Source organism: Monodon monoceros, unplaced genomic scaffold (genome assembly GCF_005190385.1).
Source record: "Monodon monoceros isolate NGI ecotype Baffin Bay Population unplaced genomic scaffold, NGI_Narwhal_1 Super_Scaffold_18, whole genome shotgun sequence".
Lineage (NCBI taxonomy): Eukaryota > Metazoa > Chordata > Mammalia > Artiodactyla > Monodontidae > Monodon > Monodon monoceros.
Genome location: NW_021703774.1, coordinates 51,901,441 through 51,921,774, shown reverse-complemented (window position 1 = coordinate 51,921,774; position 20,334 = coordinate 51,901,441). Strand labels below are relative to the sequence as shown.

Sequence of the window (20,334 nt, the reverse complement as noted above, 5' to 3'; positions counted from 1 at the left end):
ACAGCAAGGTGATTCAGTTATACATATGCATGTATCTATTCTTTTTCAAATTCTCTGGGTAGAGTTATTGCCAACGGAGGAGTTATTTGCAGGTTTCAGAGAAATGAGGGGCATTAGCCTACTCACCACCTGCGGAGGCAGTAGAGGCTACTGTATGTCTTTGCTGTCCCAAAGGAAAGATGGAGTAGCCATTCACAGCCAAAGAGGCTGTGGTGATTAGGCATCCAGGTGACGATTTTGGACAGGTTTCCTTTTTTAACCAGGGCAATAATGGAAATGATCAGGTAGAGGTTCACGGCTATGAGGATTCAGGAGGCGGCACTCCAGGGCTGGTTGATGAGCTGTATCTTAGAAAGAGCAAGAACCTCCTCAACCACGGACAGGGAGAAGTACCCTGGGTACTGTGCAAGGCACTGAAGCAGATGGGAACTGACAAGCGCAATATAATCTCAGCAAAATGGAGAGTTCCTTTTCAGGTGTGCAAGACCTTGGTGCAGAGAGGCTCTCTGGATTCACCTTAGGGCTGGGAGTGCTGCGCATCTGCTGGCTTGTTCAAGGTTCAAAGACTTGCCAGTCCAGCAGCATTGCCAACCATCTGGCCGGGATGTCTCTGTCTCTGTCTCTATCTCTATCTGTCTCTGTCTGTGTCTCTATGTCTCTCATCATCTATCTATCTATCTATCCATCCATCCTATCTATCTATCTATCATCTATCTATGTATCATAATTTGGTCCATTGTTCATGCACACATAACAAATTATCATATTAGGATGTAAAATGCTGAAAGCATCTTCCCAATTACCAAATAACTAATGTTGTTGTTGAAAAACAATTGCTTTGAATGCAGTAACATTTAAAGTTTACATGCTGTACCATAAACTTTACAGTCACAACAAATGCCACACAACAATAAATTGGTTATAAAATGTAGACATAGTAAAAATAAAAAACAAGGCAGTTTTTGATAATGAACTGTTACTTTTCAAGTAGATATTTGAAGCTTGTAAAAAGTGAGAAGGTGAAATGGAAGAGGAGTTGAAATATTCATTATTTGTCCCTGGTCACAGAAGGTGATGATGTGAATGTGCTTGATGACAAAGGGGCAATTGTAGGCAAATTACACTGATGCAGTAAAGTCAGTCTATTCTTGGAGGAATTATTTTTATTTCCTCCTGCTAGATAAACATAAAGGATCATATGTGCTTCCAAAATGATCCAATCCCATCTCACCTCATTGAAAATTGTTTTAGTGGAATAGCTTCCTTAATCTATAATTTTGTGGATAAGATGGATGAGTTGACAGATTCAAGACTGTATAACATAAAAATAACAGGGGAAACAGCACATTAATGCAAAACCCACAATTCCTTTTTTAAAATGTAACGAAGACATTTCATTGCACTGTCTAGAACTTCTAATACAGTGTTGAATAGAAGTGATGAGAGCAGATGTCTTATGAGGAAAGCATTTAATATACCCCTATTGGATTTTAGCTAGTGTCCTTTTTCAGACTGAGACAATTATTTTTGATTCCTAGTTTCTGTGATTTTTATCAGGAATGAGTACTGAATTTCGTCAAATGCTTTTCTGCTTTTTATTGAGATGATTATGCTTTTTTCCTTTCTTATTCTGTAAATGTGGTAAATTACATTGATTGATTTTCTCATGTTGACCCAACTTTTCATTCCTAAGATAAAAACCCCACTTCGTCATGGTTATATTATCCTTGTTCTATGTTGTTGTATTCCACTGGCCAATACTTTGTGAGGATTTTTGAATCTGTATTCATGAAAAATATTGGCCTGTAATTTTCTTTTTTTTTTTAAGTGTGCTTTCAGGTTTTGGTATCAGAGTTATGCTAGCCTCATAAAAAAAACTGGTAAGTTTTTCTTCCTCCCATAAAGAGTTTATGTAAGATTGTTATTCCTTCCTCCTTGAATATTTGGTAGAATTCAGGACGGTGAAGCCATCTGAATCTGGAGGGTCTTTTGTTTTTTGTCTGTGGGACAGTTTTAAATTACATATTTAATCTCTTTAAGAGAGTTCTGCCTCCACTTCTTACTCTCTGTTCTACATACATCTTATTTGTTTACCCAGCATTTATCTTTTTTGGGGGAAACATCCTTTCTTATTCTATGGGATCATATAAGAACTGTCAATCAGTGTATATTATACCCCAGCTTCCTTGGAGGGTGTCAGTATGTTAGTCAAACTTACATAGCAAATTGGGACTTTTCTGCTAGAAAAAGTGGGAGAAGACTGTTTCTTTCCGGGGACTTCCCTGGTGGTCCAGTGGGTAAGAATCTGCACTCCCAATGCAGGGGGCCCGGGTTTGATCCCTAGTTGGGGAACTAGCATGCGTGCCACAACTAAGAGTCTGGATGCTGCAACTAAGAAGACTGTATGCTGCAACGAAGACCCAGAGCAGCCTAAATAAATATTAAAAAAAAAAAAGATACAAGAAGTGAGCTGGAAAGTTAGGTTATTAAAAAAAAAAAAAGACTGTCTCTTTCCTTTATTGTAATGGTGCTAGGATACAGTGAGTTTAGGGTTGCCAGTGGCCATTTTCTCCAGTCACAGGGAGGAAGACTGCCTGTGGTTAGAAGAGAAGACCAATTTGTGGAAGGAAGCAGAGTAAAAGATGGAAAGGAAAGAAGCCCGATTACATCATTCGGATCCCTAGGTCAAATCACACCTAAATCTCGTTCTATTTTTTGACTTTTCAGATACATATGCCAATAGATTCTTAAAAATTTTTATTTAAATGTAAGTTAATTTGAGTTGGGTGTCTGACATTTGTAATGAAAAGAAACTTGACTAGTACAGTCTCAAGAATCAGCACTCTTGGGCCTTCAACCATAACCTGTGTTAAGGGACTTCTTTCTCTCTTTGCTCATTTGATAGGAGGTGAAGAAAGGAGGGGTAGGTGTACAGATGATTGAGAAATATTCCTTAAAATGAAATGCATTGAAAGTGTGACTCTGATCTTATTTTGGAGGTACAGTGGGGAAACATGTGATCTCAAAAGACTAAATGATCACTAAGAATGTATTTTACCTTTAAAACATTATAGTACAGCAAATAGATTTACTAGAAGCATTTGGTCTTGGCTTCAGGAATGTTATATATTTCCCAGATAGCATTTGTGGGCTGACCTGGCTTGTCCTAATACGGATCACATTCTCATGTAAAAGAGCATCTCAAGTTCTAAAATACTGACCTAGCTGTGCCTTTTTTAAAAAAGGTACTGGAACGTCTGGAGATTTGTTTTACTTTTCTATCTTAGAGATTGTTTCCTATAATATAATGAAATGTGACATAATATGAAATGTCAAAGGTAGGCTTTGTTCTAAGAGTAAATGAGCTGTACACTTGTCTATCTTGGTAAATAAAAAAGTCAATAGCGTCATACTTTATGAGTTTATGGAATATATTTCATACCTAAATCTCTAGTCATTGAATAATTGAAAAAAATCTACCAAAGCATTCTGTTTAATTAACTTTCAAAAACTTCTGCTTGAAATCCCTTTATAACTTAAAGGTTATGGAAATAACCTTTAATACACATTCAGTGAACTTATGTTTTGAAATACAGTAGGTTTTAAAAAAAATTAATCAGGGAAATTGTTATACAGTTATTCTGAGTGGATAATTTTTATTTTACATTATGTTGTAAATACATTTGGTATTTCATTTTTAGGGAAGAAGATTTTATGTGAATCTGCTTTGGACCTTTGTGTCTGAAGTAACAAAAAGAAATTCATGTGTAATAGACTCAGCATTAAGATGGCTCCATGACATGGATCCTGAAACAAATTATAGCCTTACTCATCCTTTTACATCAATAAAGATTCTATTTTCAGACATAATGACATTTACTGGTTTGGAAACTATTTTCACCTTAATATTAAAGAATACTACTTTTATTAAAAATCTCTTGGAGATCTGATGACATTTGCTGATTGAATTTGGAAGTTAAGTACAATGAGATGTTCCCTCTCAGGCACTATAATATGGATTTTAAAGTTTGACAGACCTGGCTTCAAATCTCAGCTCTGCAACTAGCTACTTGTTTGAGTTTGGGAAAGTTACTCAACTACTTAGGGTCTAGCACACTAATCTTAAAGGGTAATGTGAGCAATAGTGATAATGTATCCCAAGCATTTATCATAGTGTCTGGCACATGGTATTCCCTCATTAAAAGGTAAACTTCCAAATATGATGGTGGAAACTGTCAGGTCCACACGAACATCTGAAATAGAATGGTTTTTGAGAGAAACCTGTGTAACTGATAATAGCCCATAATCCCACCACATTTTGCTTTTTCTATAAGATTAGAACTGTGTTAACATAGCTAAAATATAGGAATGTACCTGTGAGAAAACCACCATATAAGTAGGTGAAGAGAGCAGCCCTAAGAGAGACTGAAGGTGACTCTCTGAAGAGAAAAGTAAAAGGGTTTTTTTGTAGGGGGGAGAGGCTGGAGGGTATGAAGCAAACAGATTATGGGAAGAAAAATCAAGTTTTCTTCCTCCTTAGAAAATCAGAGCATTTCGTATTTGGTCAGGATATTTGTTTTGTTTTGTTTTTTTCTTCTTTAGTTGACAGACACTCAAACTGGGGATTTCCACAGACTAGAAAGTAAAGCATCTAGAAGGCGGTCTCAGTGGCAAGAAAGCCATCCCAGTGGTCAGGAGAGGGATGAGGAAAGGTGAAAGGAGGGGAGATTTTCTTATGTCCTGTACCAACCAGGGCATTAATGTAGGTTTTGCGTTTTTAAAAATTAAGATTGTTAATGTAATTCTGTATTAGTATATTAGTAGAGTTTTCAGGGTATATGCCTGGAGAGAGATGTTGCAGCAGACACTGTTATTTCTCTGCCCAATATCCCTTCTTTCCTTCTTCATTGCCTACAGAACTCTTACTTTGAATGGAGCTGCTCTGTGAAAATCACGTACTTTTAAGCCTCCTGTGAAGCTAGGGGTGGCCATGTGACATAGTTCTGACCAATGAGATATAAGTGGGAGTCAGCCAGTGTGTCTTTGAAAGCTTTGCTTTCTTGGTAACAGGGGACAGAAGTGACTGTTATTGCCCTTTTGCTGTTGTTCCTGCTTTGATCGGATGTTTGGAGCTGCAACATTCATCTTGTAATTATCAGGTGTCAAACAGCAGGATCCATGCATCCAAGAGCCTGGATCCATGAAGGTGTTATAGAGCCAAGAGTCATTACATACTTTTGGACTTCTTGCTCTGTGAGAAAAGTCAACCCCTTTTGGCTTCATTTGCTATCAATTGAATGTTGACACTTGTAGTTGAACGCATTTCTAACCAACACTATTGACAAACAGGTTTTGTGTACTGATTGTTTCTTTCTTTTTTTTTTTTTTAAGAAATTGAGATTTAGTGAGATATGGTTAACATACTATACAATTCATCCATTTAGAGGCTACAGTTCAATGTGTTTTAAAATGTATTCACAGGGTTCTGCAATCATCACCACAATCTAATTTTAGATACTTTTTGTTTCCTCCCCACTAAACCCCTTATCCATCCACAGTCATTCCCTATCTCCTCCCTCACCCAATCACTCCGGAGCCCTAGGCAACCACTAATCTACCTGCTATTTCTATATATTTGCATATTCTGTACATTTCACATGAACAGAATCATATAATATGTGGCCTTTTGTGTCTGACTTCTTTTACTTAGCAAAGAAAAGTAATTAGAAATGAAAAAAAATTTTCATGTTTTCAAGGTTCATATGTGTTGTAGCATATAAACCATTCTGTTTTTTGCCTGAATAATATTCTGCTACATGGATTTACCACATTTTATTTCCCTATTTATTCCCTAAGAATAAATAGACATTTGGGTTGTTTCCACTTTTTGACTATTATGAATAATGCTGCTATGAACATTTGTGTACAAGTTTTTTTGTTTTTTTTTTTTGTGGGGGTACGTGGGCCTGTCACTGTTGTGGCCTCTCCCGTTGCGGAGCACAGGCTCCGGACGCGCAGGCTCAGCGGCCATGGCTCACGGACCCAGCCGCTCCGCGGCATGTGGGATCTTCCCGGACCGGGGCATGAACCCGTGTCCCCTGCATTGGCAGGTGGACTCTCAACCACTGCGCCCCGAGGGAAGCCCCGTGTGTACAAGGTTTTTGTGTAGACATGTTTTCATCTCTCTTGTGTATATACCTAGAAGTGAAGTTGCTGGGTCCTATGATGATGTTTTGAGGAACTGCCAAACTGTTTTCCAAAGAAGTTGCACTGTTTAACATGTCCACCAGCAGTATATGAGGGTTCCAATTTCTCCATCTCCTCACCAACACTTATTAGTGTTCTTTTTTTTTTTTGATGATAGCCACCTTAGTGGTTATGAAGTAGGTATCTCTTTGTGGTTTTGATTTGCATTTCTCTAATAACTAATGATGTTGAACATATTTTCATGGACTTTTTGGCTATTTGTATATCTTCTTTGGGGAAATGTCTATTCAGATCTTATGCCTATTTTTAAAAAATATACATTGTCATTTATTTATTTATTTTTAAATATTTATTTGGCTGCATTGGGTCTTAGTTGTGGTATGCGGGATCTTCATTGTGACATGCAGAATCTTCATTGCAGTGCGTGGGCTCTTCGTTGCAGCACACGGGCTTCTCTCTAGCTGTGTCGATCAGGCTCTAGACTGTATGGGCTCAGTAGTTGTGGCACACAGGCTCAGTAGTTGTAGTGTGCAGGCTTAGTTGCCCTGCAGCATGTGGGATCTTGGTTCCGCAACCAGGGATCGAACCCTCATCCCCTGCATTGGAAGGCAGATTCTTAACCACTGGGCCACCAGGAAAGTCCCTTATGCCTATTTTTTAATTGGGTTGTCTTTTTATTATTAAGTTGTAAGAGTGGTAACTATTTAAGTAGTTACTTAAATAGCACCTATTTCTAAAACATAATATACTTTAAACAAAGTAGGATATTTATACAATTGTCGTTTTGATGCTTTCGAGTCAGTCACAAGAGGCATAGACATTGCATTTTAATTAATATGAAGGCACAATCATTAATGGTATTATCATTTTATTATAAATATGTTTAGCCCTAAATCTCTTACTAAATCTTAACTGCTAATATACTCAGTTTAACCAACTGGACCCAGTAGAGTCAGGTTGGCTAGATTTTGTCTGGACTTGCGTAGTGTCATTTGGCGATCAAGTCAGTGTCCCTGAATGGTAAGTGCTTTTATTTTCTGCTTTAGCACTGATTGATAAAGCAATCTTGTCAAGGCTCCTGGTCTCTGACTCCCAGGAAAGGCCTTTTGGGGTACCTTCACCTTCCCTGAGAGTCAGAAACCACTAGAGTAAAACATTAATTTACTCCAAATACCTGAAGTTTCTCATTAACTACTACTTGTAGCAGTGCTACAGGTTTAAGCATCTATTCTCTAGAGGTGATCCAGGACAGAGGTGATTATTTTCCCCTGAACAAGGGCAATGACAGTGGGGGTGAAGGGACATGGACAGATTTGAGAGACACATAGGAGGTAGCTGTGACAAGATTTGGTGACTGATCGGAGAACAGAAGGGTGAAGGTGAGAGTGGAGTAGAGGATGATCCAGGTTTATGAAGTGGGTGACAGAATGATAACAAGAGAGTATCACAGGGAACAAGAGAATATCAGGTCGGTGTGAAGGCAGTGCCAAGTTCCGGTTTGAACACAATCCATTTGAAGTTATCTCTGGGAAATTTACAAGATAGTATTGAGTAGATAACTGTATACCTTGATCTGGCCCTTAAGAGAGAGCTGTAAGGTAAGTTGATGCGTTGGAAGTCTGAGCATGAGAGAGGATGATAGCACTGAGAAAGAATGGAGAGTGAGGAGAAAAGAGGGCCTTATTCAGATCAGTGAGAAACATCAGTGTTTGAAAGACAAAGAAAGGAGTCTGCAAAGGTGACTGATAAGGAGCAGCTAAAAATGTATACAGAAAACAAAATTTCTGGAAAAAAAGGGTTGTCATCTTTATCAAATGATTCAGAGTGGTCCAATAACATAAGAACTGGAATGTGTCTATTAGATTGAATCAAAAAAAGGCTTTTGGTGCTTTTAATGAGAGTAGTTTAAAAGTATGCTCACATAGCTAGTTTGCTGCAGACCTGAGACTTGAAGCCAAGTCTGTCTAACTTTAAAACTGACATTCATAGTGCCTGAGAGGGAACATCTTATTGTACTTGACTTTCTTTTTTTTTTTTTAATTTTTTAATTTAATTAAATTAATTTATTTATTATACAGCAGGTTCTTACTAGTTATCTATTTTATACATACTAGTGTATATATGCCAATCCCAATCTCCCAATTTGTACTTGACTTTCAAATTCAATCGGCAAATGTCATTGGACCTCCAAGAGATTTTTTAAAAAAGTAATATTCTTTATTCTTTTATTTTTATTTTATTTTTTAAAAAGAGAACTAGTTGTCTAGTCATTTGGTTGCACCAGGTCTCTTAGTTGCAGCAAGCAGTCTCCTTAGTTGTGGCTCGCTGGCTGCTTAGTTGTGGTACGTGGACTCCTTAGTTGTGGCGTGTGAACTTTTAGTTGCGGCATGCATGTGGGCTCTAGTTCCCTGAGCAGGGATCAAACCTGGGGCCCCCTGCATTGGGAGCATGGAGTCTTAACCACTGTGCCACCAGGGAAGTCCCAATAAAAGTAATATTCTTTAATATTAAGGTGAAAATAGTTTTCAAAACAATAAATGTCATTGTCTGGAAATAGAATCTTTATTGATGTATAAGGATGAGTAATGCTACAATTTGTTTCAGGATCCATGTCATGGAGCCATCTTAATGCTGAATCTATTACACATGAATTTCTTTTTGTTATTTCAAGCACACTGGTCCAAGGCAGATTCAGATAATAGTCTATTGCAGCAGGGAAAAGGATGGAGAGTGATGGAGGAGGGTACTGCCAGAGGAGATGATACCTGAGCAAGGACCTGAGTGCAGTGAGTAATAAAGCCATGGACATAATCAGGGGAAGGAATATCTGGCAGAGGGAATGCAAGTGCAAAGGTCCCAAAGTGGAAAAGGATTTATCAAGTGGAAGGCAGAGCAAGAAGGCTTAGAGTCTCAAGGTTTAATTCTACAGTGGAACTACTCAAAAGTCTCAAAGGATGCAATGTCTAGCCTGTCTTTTTATCCTTTTTCAATATGTAAAAAATCTATTTTGAAAAAGAAATCTCACAGAGCAAACGTTCAAGTATAGCACAGTAATGTTTTTCTTTGAAATATTTGGGAGTAAGGAAGTTGTTGATGTGGCCCATTGCCCCAAATCTTTTACTGTGTGTTTTTTACAGAAAAAAAATTGGTCCCAGAGACAACATTTTTGGGAGAACTATATGGAATTTTTTCAAGAGTTTCATCATTGAATTTATTAAATATATCTAAGAAGAACAATGTTTATCATACTTAGACTATGTGCATAAAAATATAATAAATTAATATATTAATATTCATCAAAAGTTGTAGTACAGCATATGTTTTACTGTTTTATAGGTACTCAATAAATATTTGTTGAATGAATGAATGAATGAAATACATTATTTCCTCAGAAAGATTTTATAACATAACACTTTTAGTTCAGGCAGCTTAATCTGACTGTACTGTCCCTCCCTCCTGTCCTAGCTGTAATATCATATAATTCAGCATTATTATTACTTTTAAGTTATTTTTATAAAGAAATATATGTCAGAATAATGGTGTATTATCTTAATGGATTTTAATACTAATAAAAAACTTGTTGTTTTTATAATTTTATTAGTTTATATAATCACTGGCATGAGCAAGTTAGTAAATGCTAAAACATTATGTTGCTGAACTTTTAAGTTTATGAATTTATTAAAAATAAGGAAGACATGTAATTAAAAGAATTTATTGAAGTATAGTTGATTTACAATGTTGTGTTAATTTCTGCTATGTAGCAAAGTGACTTAGTTATACATATATATATATTCTTTTTCATATTCTTTTCCATTATGGTTTATCACAGGCTATTGAATGTAGTTCCCTGTGCTATACAGTAGGACATGTTGCTTATCCATTATATATATAATAGTTTGCATCTGCTAATCCCAAACTCCCAATCTTTCCCTCCCCCATCTCTCCTCCCCCTTGGCAACCACAATTCTGTTCTCTGTGTCTGTGAGTCCGTTTCTGTTTTGTAGATATGTTCATTTGTGTTATATTTTAGATTCCACACATAAGTGATATTATACAGTATTTGTTTTTCTCTTTCTGACTTAACTTCACTTAGTATGATAATCTCTAGGTCTACCCATGCTGTTGCAGATGGTATTATTTCATTCTTTTTTATGGCTGAGTAATATTCCATTGTATATATATACCACATCTTCTTTATCCATTCATCTGTCGTTAGGCATTAAATGTAATATTTATTAGCAACTCGTGGGCCATGGACAAAGGAGTTATTTGAAATTATGGTTAAATGTTCTGCATATCTCCAAGTGTCTTAATATTGCTTCTAGATGATTAAATATGTTTATATCATTTATTTTTTCATTTGCAGGTTTACTTCAATTTTTACTTTTGTATTTTCCTTTTAAAAAATTAATCAGTATTAATGATATATTTGTAGTTCTTATGTGCCAAACAGGATTTTTAGTTAAGGCTATATACTTGTCCAAGTGATCTGCTAAGAAATTGAATAGATTAGAAATGGTGCCTTTCCTGTGATCATTTCATTGAGTATAACATCAAACCTGTATCTCATAAGGCAAGTGTTTCCTTTCATTCATTTTCCTTAACTCGCGTACAAAAACGAAGAAAGCAATTAACCCGTAACGGAACTCTGACCTACATTATAGCTAAGTAACTGATATAGCTATAGCTACGTAACTATAGCCATTACAGCTAAGTAGCTGATATAGCTATCGCTATGTAGCTATAGCCTCTCACATTTTCTGAAGGAGGTTTTGTGCTGGACTTGGAGGTAGTCCATTATTCTTAAGTGATGAATGACTTGAAGGAATAATTGAAGATTCTTCAAAACACCTCTAGTACCTTCATGATCATTGTGACATTTGTTCAATGATGCCTGATGGCGTTACTTGATATTTGTTCATTTTCTTTCTTGCATACCTGTTTGCAGCTGACATGCTAAGAAGGTTATATCTAACTCCCTCTTAAATATAATTGAGGAAAATCCGTCATTATAGTATTTACCAAGTTTCTTGGTGATTTGATTTGTCCATAACAAATGCATGATTTTTTTCTGCATGGTTTTACATGGCTTCTTATTTTGGTAACTGTGGAATGTCTTCCTCTAGTGATGATGAAGGTATTGTACCCTTTTTGGTAACATTAGTCTGTACTGATCTAGACTAGTCTGCTGCCTCTTTGAGGTTGTCTGCAGCAATGCAACCGCTGTGCATTGGGGCAAGTTGCTTATTCTCTTTGTGTCTGTTTCTTCATTTGTAAAATGTTGAAAACAATAAAAGTAGCTACCTTCTACTATCTCCTGGGAGGTTTAAAGGATTAGTATGTTAAATGACTTTGAACAATTCCTGGCAGATACTAAGTACTAAATAAATACTACGTAATAAGTTCTAAATATCATGAATAAGTACTAAATGTTATTTGTGTTGAGTGCACTGGTACTAAACAAAATACTTTCCAGCTCTGTGTACATGCAGTTGGCTCAGGCTGTGCAAATAACCTTTCCCTATCTCTTCTTCTAATTCATGTTCCAATTTGTATATGATGTTTTAAACCAGCGGTCCCCAATGTTTTTGGCACCAGGGCCAGTTTCGGGGAAGACAATTTTCCCACGAACAGCGGGGTGTGAGGGGTAATGTGAGCAGTGGGGAGTGGTGAGGAGCCACAGATGAAATTTATCGGCCGCTCGCCTCCTGCTGTGCGCCCGGTTCCTAACAGGCCGCGGAACCCCTGTTTTAAACCATTTTTAAAGGCAGTCTTGTGAGTAGGCCATAGTCATGTCTCACTCTTAACCATCATCAGTAGAATGGATTAGTGTCACTGGATATGGATCCCTCTTCCTTGACTACAAGGTAACTCTTGTACTGTTTAATGTTTGCAGGGCAGCCTGAAGCCTGGAGGTAAGGACGCAGCTCCTAACAGTTGCCTCTGTAACCTTTCCACGCATCAGCTTTCTAACCAAGGGCTTAAAGGAGAGTCAATATTTTAAAATACAATGACTTTGAATGCAACAAACACAAATTCATTTATTATCATCAGAAAACATTTAAACTCGGTGCTAAGTAACCGAACAATATTCATGAAATGGACTGAGTCTGTCTCTGAGAACAATAAACAGTTCCTAATCTGTTGGGAGATACAGCAACTTTTGTTAGGTTTTGTGTCAAGAAATGCTATTGTTCCATATTTATTTCAGAAATTTAAAGGTAAATCCAAATTAATTTAGTTTTAAGAGTTTTAGATACCTTTTGGGGTATTACAACATAGGTATCACAAAATGAACCTTGGGAATCATTGGCCAGTTTGTAACTCACCATTCACACTTGTGAAAAAAAAAACAAAATAAATAAACGCACCAACCATGCTATCATCTGCAGGTGACATTTACCTCTAGACCCAGCTGCAGATCTTACACAGCAACTTGAAATAAAAAGGACATGCTTTTGTGTTATAAGGCAAAGAATGAGCATAGAGGTGACACAGAGAAAAAGACGAGATTAAACATTGACCTTTCTATAGTCAGAGGACTCGCTATCATTACAAGTTATGAGAATTCTTAGAGTGTAGTTGAAAGAATTTATTACTCAATAGGCTGTTAGACACTGAGTGCGTGGAGGGAGAGGGATGAGAAAAGAGAATTTGGTGGTTGGAAAAATAAGTGGGACTAGAATGACTGACCTGGTACTAAGATCCTTCAGTCCAAGAGATGAACAAATGCATTTCTCTTTCTGTCTTCATAAACCACGACTGACCCGTTCAAGGTGGATTCTCCAAGCAGGGCAAAACAGAGGTCACCCTGACATAAACCCATGGACAGGAGGCCCCTGAAGATTTATGTAGATTTGGGAAGATTCTGTTTTTTCTTCTTTCCTTCTCTCTTTCCAAACACTCATGGAATGCCGTAGGGAGTCCTGGATATGTCCCAGGAGCCTGGCAGGGGACAACTGAGCAAAAGTTTATTAACTAATGATGTGAATTTACATCAGAATTTTGCCACCCTTGCTGTTTCTGTGTGAACTGAACACAAGTAATTGATATATTTCTCCTGCCATGCCACAGCACTAACCAAATGATGGGTCCGCTTTTCTTGTTATATTTCTAGCTAAGATGAAATCACATTTAGAACTTGAATTGTACACTAGTCTCATTAATTAATGTAATAAATGCTTACCGAGTGATACTGTGCTAGTTTGTGTGTATGTATGTGTGTGCATGTGCACTTTTGTGTCTGTGTGTGTGAAAAGAACACATCACAGGCTGATCCCTTAAATATCCTCCACTCTTTGAAGGGAGCTGAAGCTTGCACATTGTTAATTCCCACACAGGCCTAGATGCTATAAAATTTTAATTGGACCGTGAAGATGTAGAGTGGAAGGAGAGTACAGGCATTCTAGATGGAGGAAAATTTATATGCCAAGGCACAGAAGCAGTGAAGTCCAGATGTTTATGGGAAATAAAAATTTCATCCATTCATTCATTCATTCCATAAATATTTATAGAGTACCTACTATGTGACAAACACTGTCCTAGACCCTGGATAGTCAGCACTAAACAAGGAAAAATCTTTGTTCTCATGAGACTTTCATTCTGAGAGACAAGGAACAGATGGTAAACAAATAAATTAGATACCTTCAGACAGTGATAAGTATTATGAAGAAAAGAGCAAGGTGATACAGGGCATAAATTGGGTAGAAGACATTAGATAGTGCTGTCAAGGAGGGGTTCAGTTTCTCTGGAGATTAGGTTCTGTGATAGGACTGTCGGGTAGAAAACTAAAAAGATCTGTATGGGAGAGTCGATGACTGTGAATGTCAGGCCTGGTAAGCTCTTCTGGGACATTTCTAGAAAACACTAAGTACTTTAATTCTTAAAGAAGTGATATCTGGTGCTCACTTTCCTGACCAATGGTCTTTTCTAATACCCTGTATAGAGGAATACTTGTATCCATGCTTCACAGCTAAGTGGAAATAATCATTCTCTATTTGGGCACTATTACATCTTGAGTCATTTAACTTTATTCAACTTCTAAATGCCAAGAGGCTAATCTTGACAAGCTTATCCAAGAGAGCTTTAAGAATTTTTTTTTAGTTGCTCATAAAGTATTTTCAAATCACATTCAACTTTAGTTTATTACTTTTCCTGTGTTTCACGAAAATTACCTCACACTGAAGTCTATCCACACGGGAATCAACAAAGTTCAACCACTTTTCAGTTGTTTTTGTAAAAATAACTGAATTTTGAAAAATTTAATATTATTTCTTTGCTTCCACACCTAAGGAAAAAAATGTCTCAATGGATTTTTCTCAAATATTCCAGTAATACAATTTTTCATTCAATGCAAATACAGAACATTTTAACTTACAAGGAGAATTTTTTTTTTAAATAAATAATGCTAAATTGTTCTCAAGAAATGCTTTGCTGTGAGTGGTGTAGGAGAGTGGCCATTTTTTCTTTTTTTTTTTTAAAGGGAACTTTATTTTTATTTATTTATTTATTTATTTTTTGTGGCATTGGGCCTTCGTTGCCGCGCGAGCTTTTCTCTGGTTGTGGTGAGCGGGGGCTACTCTTTGTTGCGGTGTGTGGGCTTCTCATTGCGGTGGCTTCTCATTGCGGAGGATGGGCTCTAGGCGTGTGGGCTTCAGTAGTTGTGGCATGCGGGCTCAGTAGTTGTGGCTCACGGGCTCTAGAGCTCAGGCTCAGTAGTTGTGGCTCACGGGCTTAGTTGCTTCGCAGCATGTGGGATCTTCCCAGACCAGGGCTCAAACCTGTGTCCCCTGCATTGTTAGGTGGATGTTTAACTACTGCGCCACCAGGGAAGCCCCTACAAGGAGAATTTTTAAAGAAAGTTTTAAGCATGTGAGCTATAGTGGAAACTTATTATCTTAATGATTTTTGTTTTTCTTGACACAAAATCTATTAATCAAACACTACTAGCCTGTTGTAGTTCTAAACCTCTGTACTTCCTTTAGAAGAGCTTGTAGTTTATAATGCTTACAGTCTGGCTATCTGGAGTATGTCTTATGAGAAGAAGACAGTTTTCACAAGTTAAGCTGAATGATATCAAAGAAATAGGCAATACTGAGATCATTTGCTGACAGTGTGTGTTGGGAGGGAGAGGCCTGAGAATGGAGGGGTGGGGCAGGGTTGTGGATCACATTAAACATTAGAAAAAATGGAAAAACATGAAAAGAAAATGGGGTAGGAGTAAGGTGGTTTCTGTGTTCAATAAGGACACACCATCCCATGAAATTAAGCCACAGTATCATGCTTGTTAATTTTGCCAGTTTTACAGAAACATCACTTATAAAACTGGACACTAAAGTATAATAAGAAAAAAGTCATCATTGCTTTTTATAAAATTATAGAGGTCACTCTTAGGAAAGCAGTAGACAAGGTTAATTTTAAGGTTGCAAGTATAGTTTGAGGGTAGACTCCAAATTATTGTGCTGAGTTACTATCTTTCTTAATTTCATTCAGTTTATGAAATATTTTTTCAAAGTTTTCGTAACTGGTGGGTGGGTGACAGGAGATGCAGCATAGCAGAGTTTATGGTGACCAGAGATGAGAGACTGGGTGCCAGGTAAGCAATAAAGAGATAACAAGAGAAGACATGTATCGTGTATGTAATAGTCAGCTTGGGCATAACTGTAGAGTGGGTGGCTTAACCAACAGAAATTTTCTCATAGTTCTGGAGGCTAGAAGTCCAAGATCAAGGTCCTGGCTCATTTGGTTTTTGGTGAGAGCTCTCTTCCTGGCTGCCTTCTTGCAGTGTCCTCACATGTCCTTGGTGTGTATGCAGGGAGGGAGAGAGAAGGAGAGTAGCCAACTCTCTAGTGTCTCTTCTTGTAAAGATACTACCCCTGTAGGATCAGGGCTCCACCCTTATGATCTCATTTAACCTTAATTACTTCCTTAGAAGCCCTTATTTCCAAATTTAGCCACACTGGGGGATTAGGGCTTCAACATATGATTTTTTGAGGGTACATTAATCCATAAAATATAGAAAAGGGGATGAGACTTCTAACAGAAGCAGGAAATAGAAAAGTTTTACTACAACTGAATAATAAATTTGGCTCTGAGCCTCCTGGCAAATAAGGCAAAAAGGGAAACATAATAGGCAGTGTGAATTTAAATCAGTGAATAATCTCTTTGACATCTTAAGACTATTCCCTCATACCGTGTGTTTCTGTTTGGTAAAGTAATTTCAGATATTGACCGGTAAGGGCAGGAGGTGGGGCGGGATGTATTTTGGGGGCTAGAAATTCTAGCATTTCATATCACACTGTAGCATTCTAGCATTTCATATCACACTGTAGATTTTTTTTTTACAAAGAAGGCTGATTTCAAGCACTGCTTTTATCCCTTGGAGACTGGGTGGAAGATGTCAGGTAGTACAAGTTCTGGACTGGAGTTGAGTTTATTGCCACTAGAATTAAAGACTGGGCTTTTGAACTGTCAATGCATATGCAGGAATGAAACAAAACAAGTGGAAAAGTCACAGATCCTGCAAGCAGATTGTTTCAATTCTGAGGGGGATTTGTAAACCCTATTGCTGGTTCAAGTTAATAAAATACTTTTTACCAAAAATGCTAAAGAAGATCACTTATGTTAATTGTTTTATATTCAAGTGAATTAAAAATGATTTTATCCTGATAGTTGCCACTATCTATGGAATAACTAAAGGCAATTTATTCATCACAAACTAAAGTCGACATTTTTATTTTAGGTGCTCGGGGTTGGTCAATATAATGTACACAGTGCAAAGGGTCACAAAATCATTTGAATGATGATTGTATTAATAATTAATATTAAGTTCTTAAATGGTTTGTGCCATTCTTATTTTTGTTTTTTAATCATGCCATATAGGGCTTCCCTGGTGGCGCAGTGGTTGAGAGTCCGCCTGTCGATGCAGGGGACACGGCTTCGTGCCCCGGTTTGGGAAGATCCCACATGCCATGGAGCAGCTGGGCCCGTGAGCCATGGCCACTGAGCCTGCGCGTCCGGAGCCTGTGCTCCGCAACGGGAGAGACCACAATGGTGAGAGGCCCGCGTACAGCAAAAAAAAAAAAAAAAAAAAAAAATAATGCCATATAATCTTCAGTTAAGTACAAAGACCTTTTCAATCACATAACCTAGAGCTGATTTCACCCTATTTGGCTACCAGTCTCTTATTTCTCTCTCTTCAGCAATGGTGAGGTGGATCCCTTTTCCTTGGGGAAGAGATAATCTGTGGTTTGTTGCCTTTACCAATAACAAAAATGTCGGCGAGCCAGGAGGCAAAGCTGTTGCCTTTGGCATCTTTCACATGAACCATATCAAAAGAACCAGGAGGTCTCTTTCTGTTGGTGATCACACCAGTTCTTCCCAGGTTAGCACCTCTGGTCACCGTATACAGGTTACCAGCGTTAAACTTGATGAAATGGGTAATCTTGTCAGTCTCCAAATCAACCTGAATGGTGTCATTCACCTTGATGAGGGGATCAGGGTAGCAGGTGGTATGAACATCATGAGTTACCAGATGAGGGATTCCTTTTGTGCCCGCAAAGATCTTTCTCACTTTGTACGATTTGTGCTTAGCTTCCTTAGGTGTACTACAACGAACAGCAAAGTGACCCTTGGTGTCATAGAGAGATGGAAATTCTCCCTGGTCTTGTTAAGGCTGATGAAATCTCCTAAACCAGCAGGGTAGGTTATATCAGCTTGGACCTTGCCATCAGTCTTAATGAACTGTTGCATGCAGATCTTTGCTTCATTTCCTGTCAGAGCATACTCAGGTCTGTTCCTTAGAAAACGATGAGGGGGAGACATTCTCTCAGGCTTGTGGGGCCTGGTAGATGGACGAGGAATGAACACATTGGTCAGTTTATCAGCACCCAATGCTTTGGAGTTGTTACATGCTTCAGATGTTTCTTGGGATCATGAGTCATGGCTGTGAGGGCCATGAAAAGAGCATTCTTCAATCCTTTTTAGCTTGCCTAAACTTTCTTTGAAGTCAACTTGGTTCTTAAATTTACATTGTTTTCTCAAAGTGGTAAAAAGAGAAAAAATAATTTCTGATCATTGAGATCCTTTCAAAATGGCAAATTCAAGACTATCAGTGTCTCAAAGTATAACCAGAAAAACAAGTATAATGTAAACCTCAACATTTTTTTCCTTCATTCTCCTTTTGTTCATTCACAATTTGATCAGTTTATATTGAGTACCATCTACATGCCAGGATATTTGTTAGGCTCTGGATAAAATGTGGTCTCCTGGAATTTCCATGCTATTAAAATGCAATGTGGTGTGATAGCTGCCATTCTGGAGATAAGCACAAGTGTTACTGGAACATCGTGGGCATCACCCTGGCTAGATGAGAAAATTTGGGTTGGTTTCTGGAGGAAGTAGCACGTGAGCTGTAAGATGAATAGGAGCAAGCCATGGATAGAGCAGGGAGTTCCAGAGGTGACATTATATGCTTGGGAGCAGCTGGTTCAAAGGCAGAGAGGCACAACTGAGTGAAAACTTAGAGAGTGACATGTATACAGTGGACTATCGAGTGAGAGTAGTGTGAGGCAAGGGGGAAGGCTAGGCTAGAGCTTTGCATGCCATGCTAACTTGGCACTCTCTCCTAAAAGCACTCCTAAAACCTTTGAAGCGTTTTAACCATTGGATTGGGGGTGATCAGATCTGATTTTTGAATGACAGTGCCAATAGGAGTGTGGCAGATAGATTGAGGGTGGGGTGTGAGAACCGTGGTCTAGGATCAAGTTAGAAACTATGGCAGTAATCCTGGCAAGAAGTGATGAGGTCCTGAGTGAGACTGTTAACTATTTCCCAAAGACATAAAAACAAATTTCTTACACAATTCTGGGCCAGAGGCTTTAAACAGTTATTTAGAGGAAAGCAGATAATTTCTGTTTACAGGCAAGGCTAGTTCATTTTTCTCTTTCTCATTAAAAACAATATAACCCATCAATGCAATTTTGAAGCCATATGATATTTTAGAACTTCCTAAGAAAAAAACAATAGATAAGCCAATATTAAATCATCCATGCTTACAAATAGTCTACTCCCTTTTCAGGCAACCCTCTGTAGATTAATTATAACCAATCCCATAAATTTTAATAGTAACGTATGTTCTGTCATCTGCCAATCTATTCTCAAGTCTATACAGGTATGACTGTATGCCACGGTGAACGAATGAACTGGAAAGATCAAAGTTACTTGATCTGATTCTATGACTTATAATTTTCAAATCAATATGAAGAGAAAATAGCAGGCATCAGACGTCCATCTATGTTTGTACCAGGTCATACACTGTAATTCCATCCAAGTACAAATTTCCATGGTAAACAGGGCAAGACTTGCCAACATTTCACAGGTTTCCAAAAAGAAGCTATGTCCCTCTTGGGAGAACTTTGTAACTGGAAAAGAAAATCCTCACAGATGAAATCTCCAGCAAAATAAAGTCACAGACTGTATTTCTGCAGCAGGCCTTTTGCCAAATGTCTCATCAACAAGTATCGTGCTGGCAGTGACCCGTCTATGGTAGATGGGTAAAATGCTACCACCAAACCTCGTTTTTATTTGCTCACAGCTTCCTAGAAAAAAAAAAAAAATCTGACTTTGAGTTGAAATTTTCCACGTTTCATCCCAGTCCAAAGGTGACTTTAAAAAAAATTTTTTTTTTTTTTGGAAAGTTGAATTAAAGTCAAGTGAAATTTGTAAAGTTTAGTCATTTGGGGAGGTATGTGTACACAAAGATCTCAGTGGGTAACACACAGAAAAATATATTTTCCTTTCCCTTGTGACTTTTGAGAGACTAAATCCTTTTGGCTCTTTCTTTTAAAAGGATTTAACCCTGTCTCAGTTACAGGGGCAGGAAACCAACCATTTTTTTTCAAGTTATTCAAACAGTTTTTTGCCTAGGAAGAACTAATAAAATAAGACTTTACATGTTAAATCCACTAGTAGTTTAAAAAATTTAGAATGTCCTCACATACATTTGACAGAAAAAAAAATTCACAAATAATGAGTGTAATTCAATTAAATTCAACAAATCTACTAAGTACCAGGCACTAAGTCAGTGTTTAGTGTTCAAGGTATATAAAGCTGAATAAGGCAGGTCCT

The 20,334-nt window shown here is 37.7% G+C and overlaps 1 protein-coding gene and 1 pseudogene across 11 annotated transcripts in view; one reads left to right on the top strand and one right to left on the bottom strand.

Annotated features, from left to right (window-relative positions):
* Positions 1-20,334, top strand: part of PAPPA2 (pappalysin 2) — a 556,585-nt gene that overhangs the window by 55,593 nt on the left and 480,658 nt on the right. For 3 of the 11 annotated variants that reach the window (XM_029227414.1, XM_029227410.1, XM_029227418.1), the window contains exons 1-2: positions 17,232-17,259; positions 17,800-17,907. The exons of 6 other annotated variants lie outside the window; for them this stretch is intronic. The gene's annotated coding sequence lies outside the window, so the exon portion shown is untranslated. Of the gene's footprint in view, positions 1-17,204; positions 17,260-17,799; positions 17,908-20,334 lie in introns of those variants that run through there. 2 more of the 11 variants (XM_029227412.1, XM_029227415.1) reach the window with 2 other exon arrangements.
* On the bottom strand, positions 17,380-18,149 carry LOC114897853 (annotated as a pseudogene).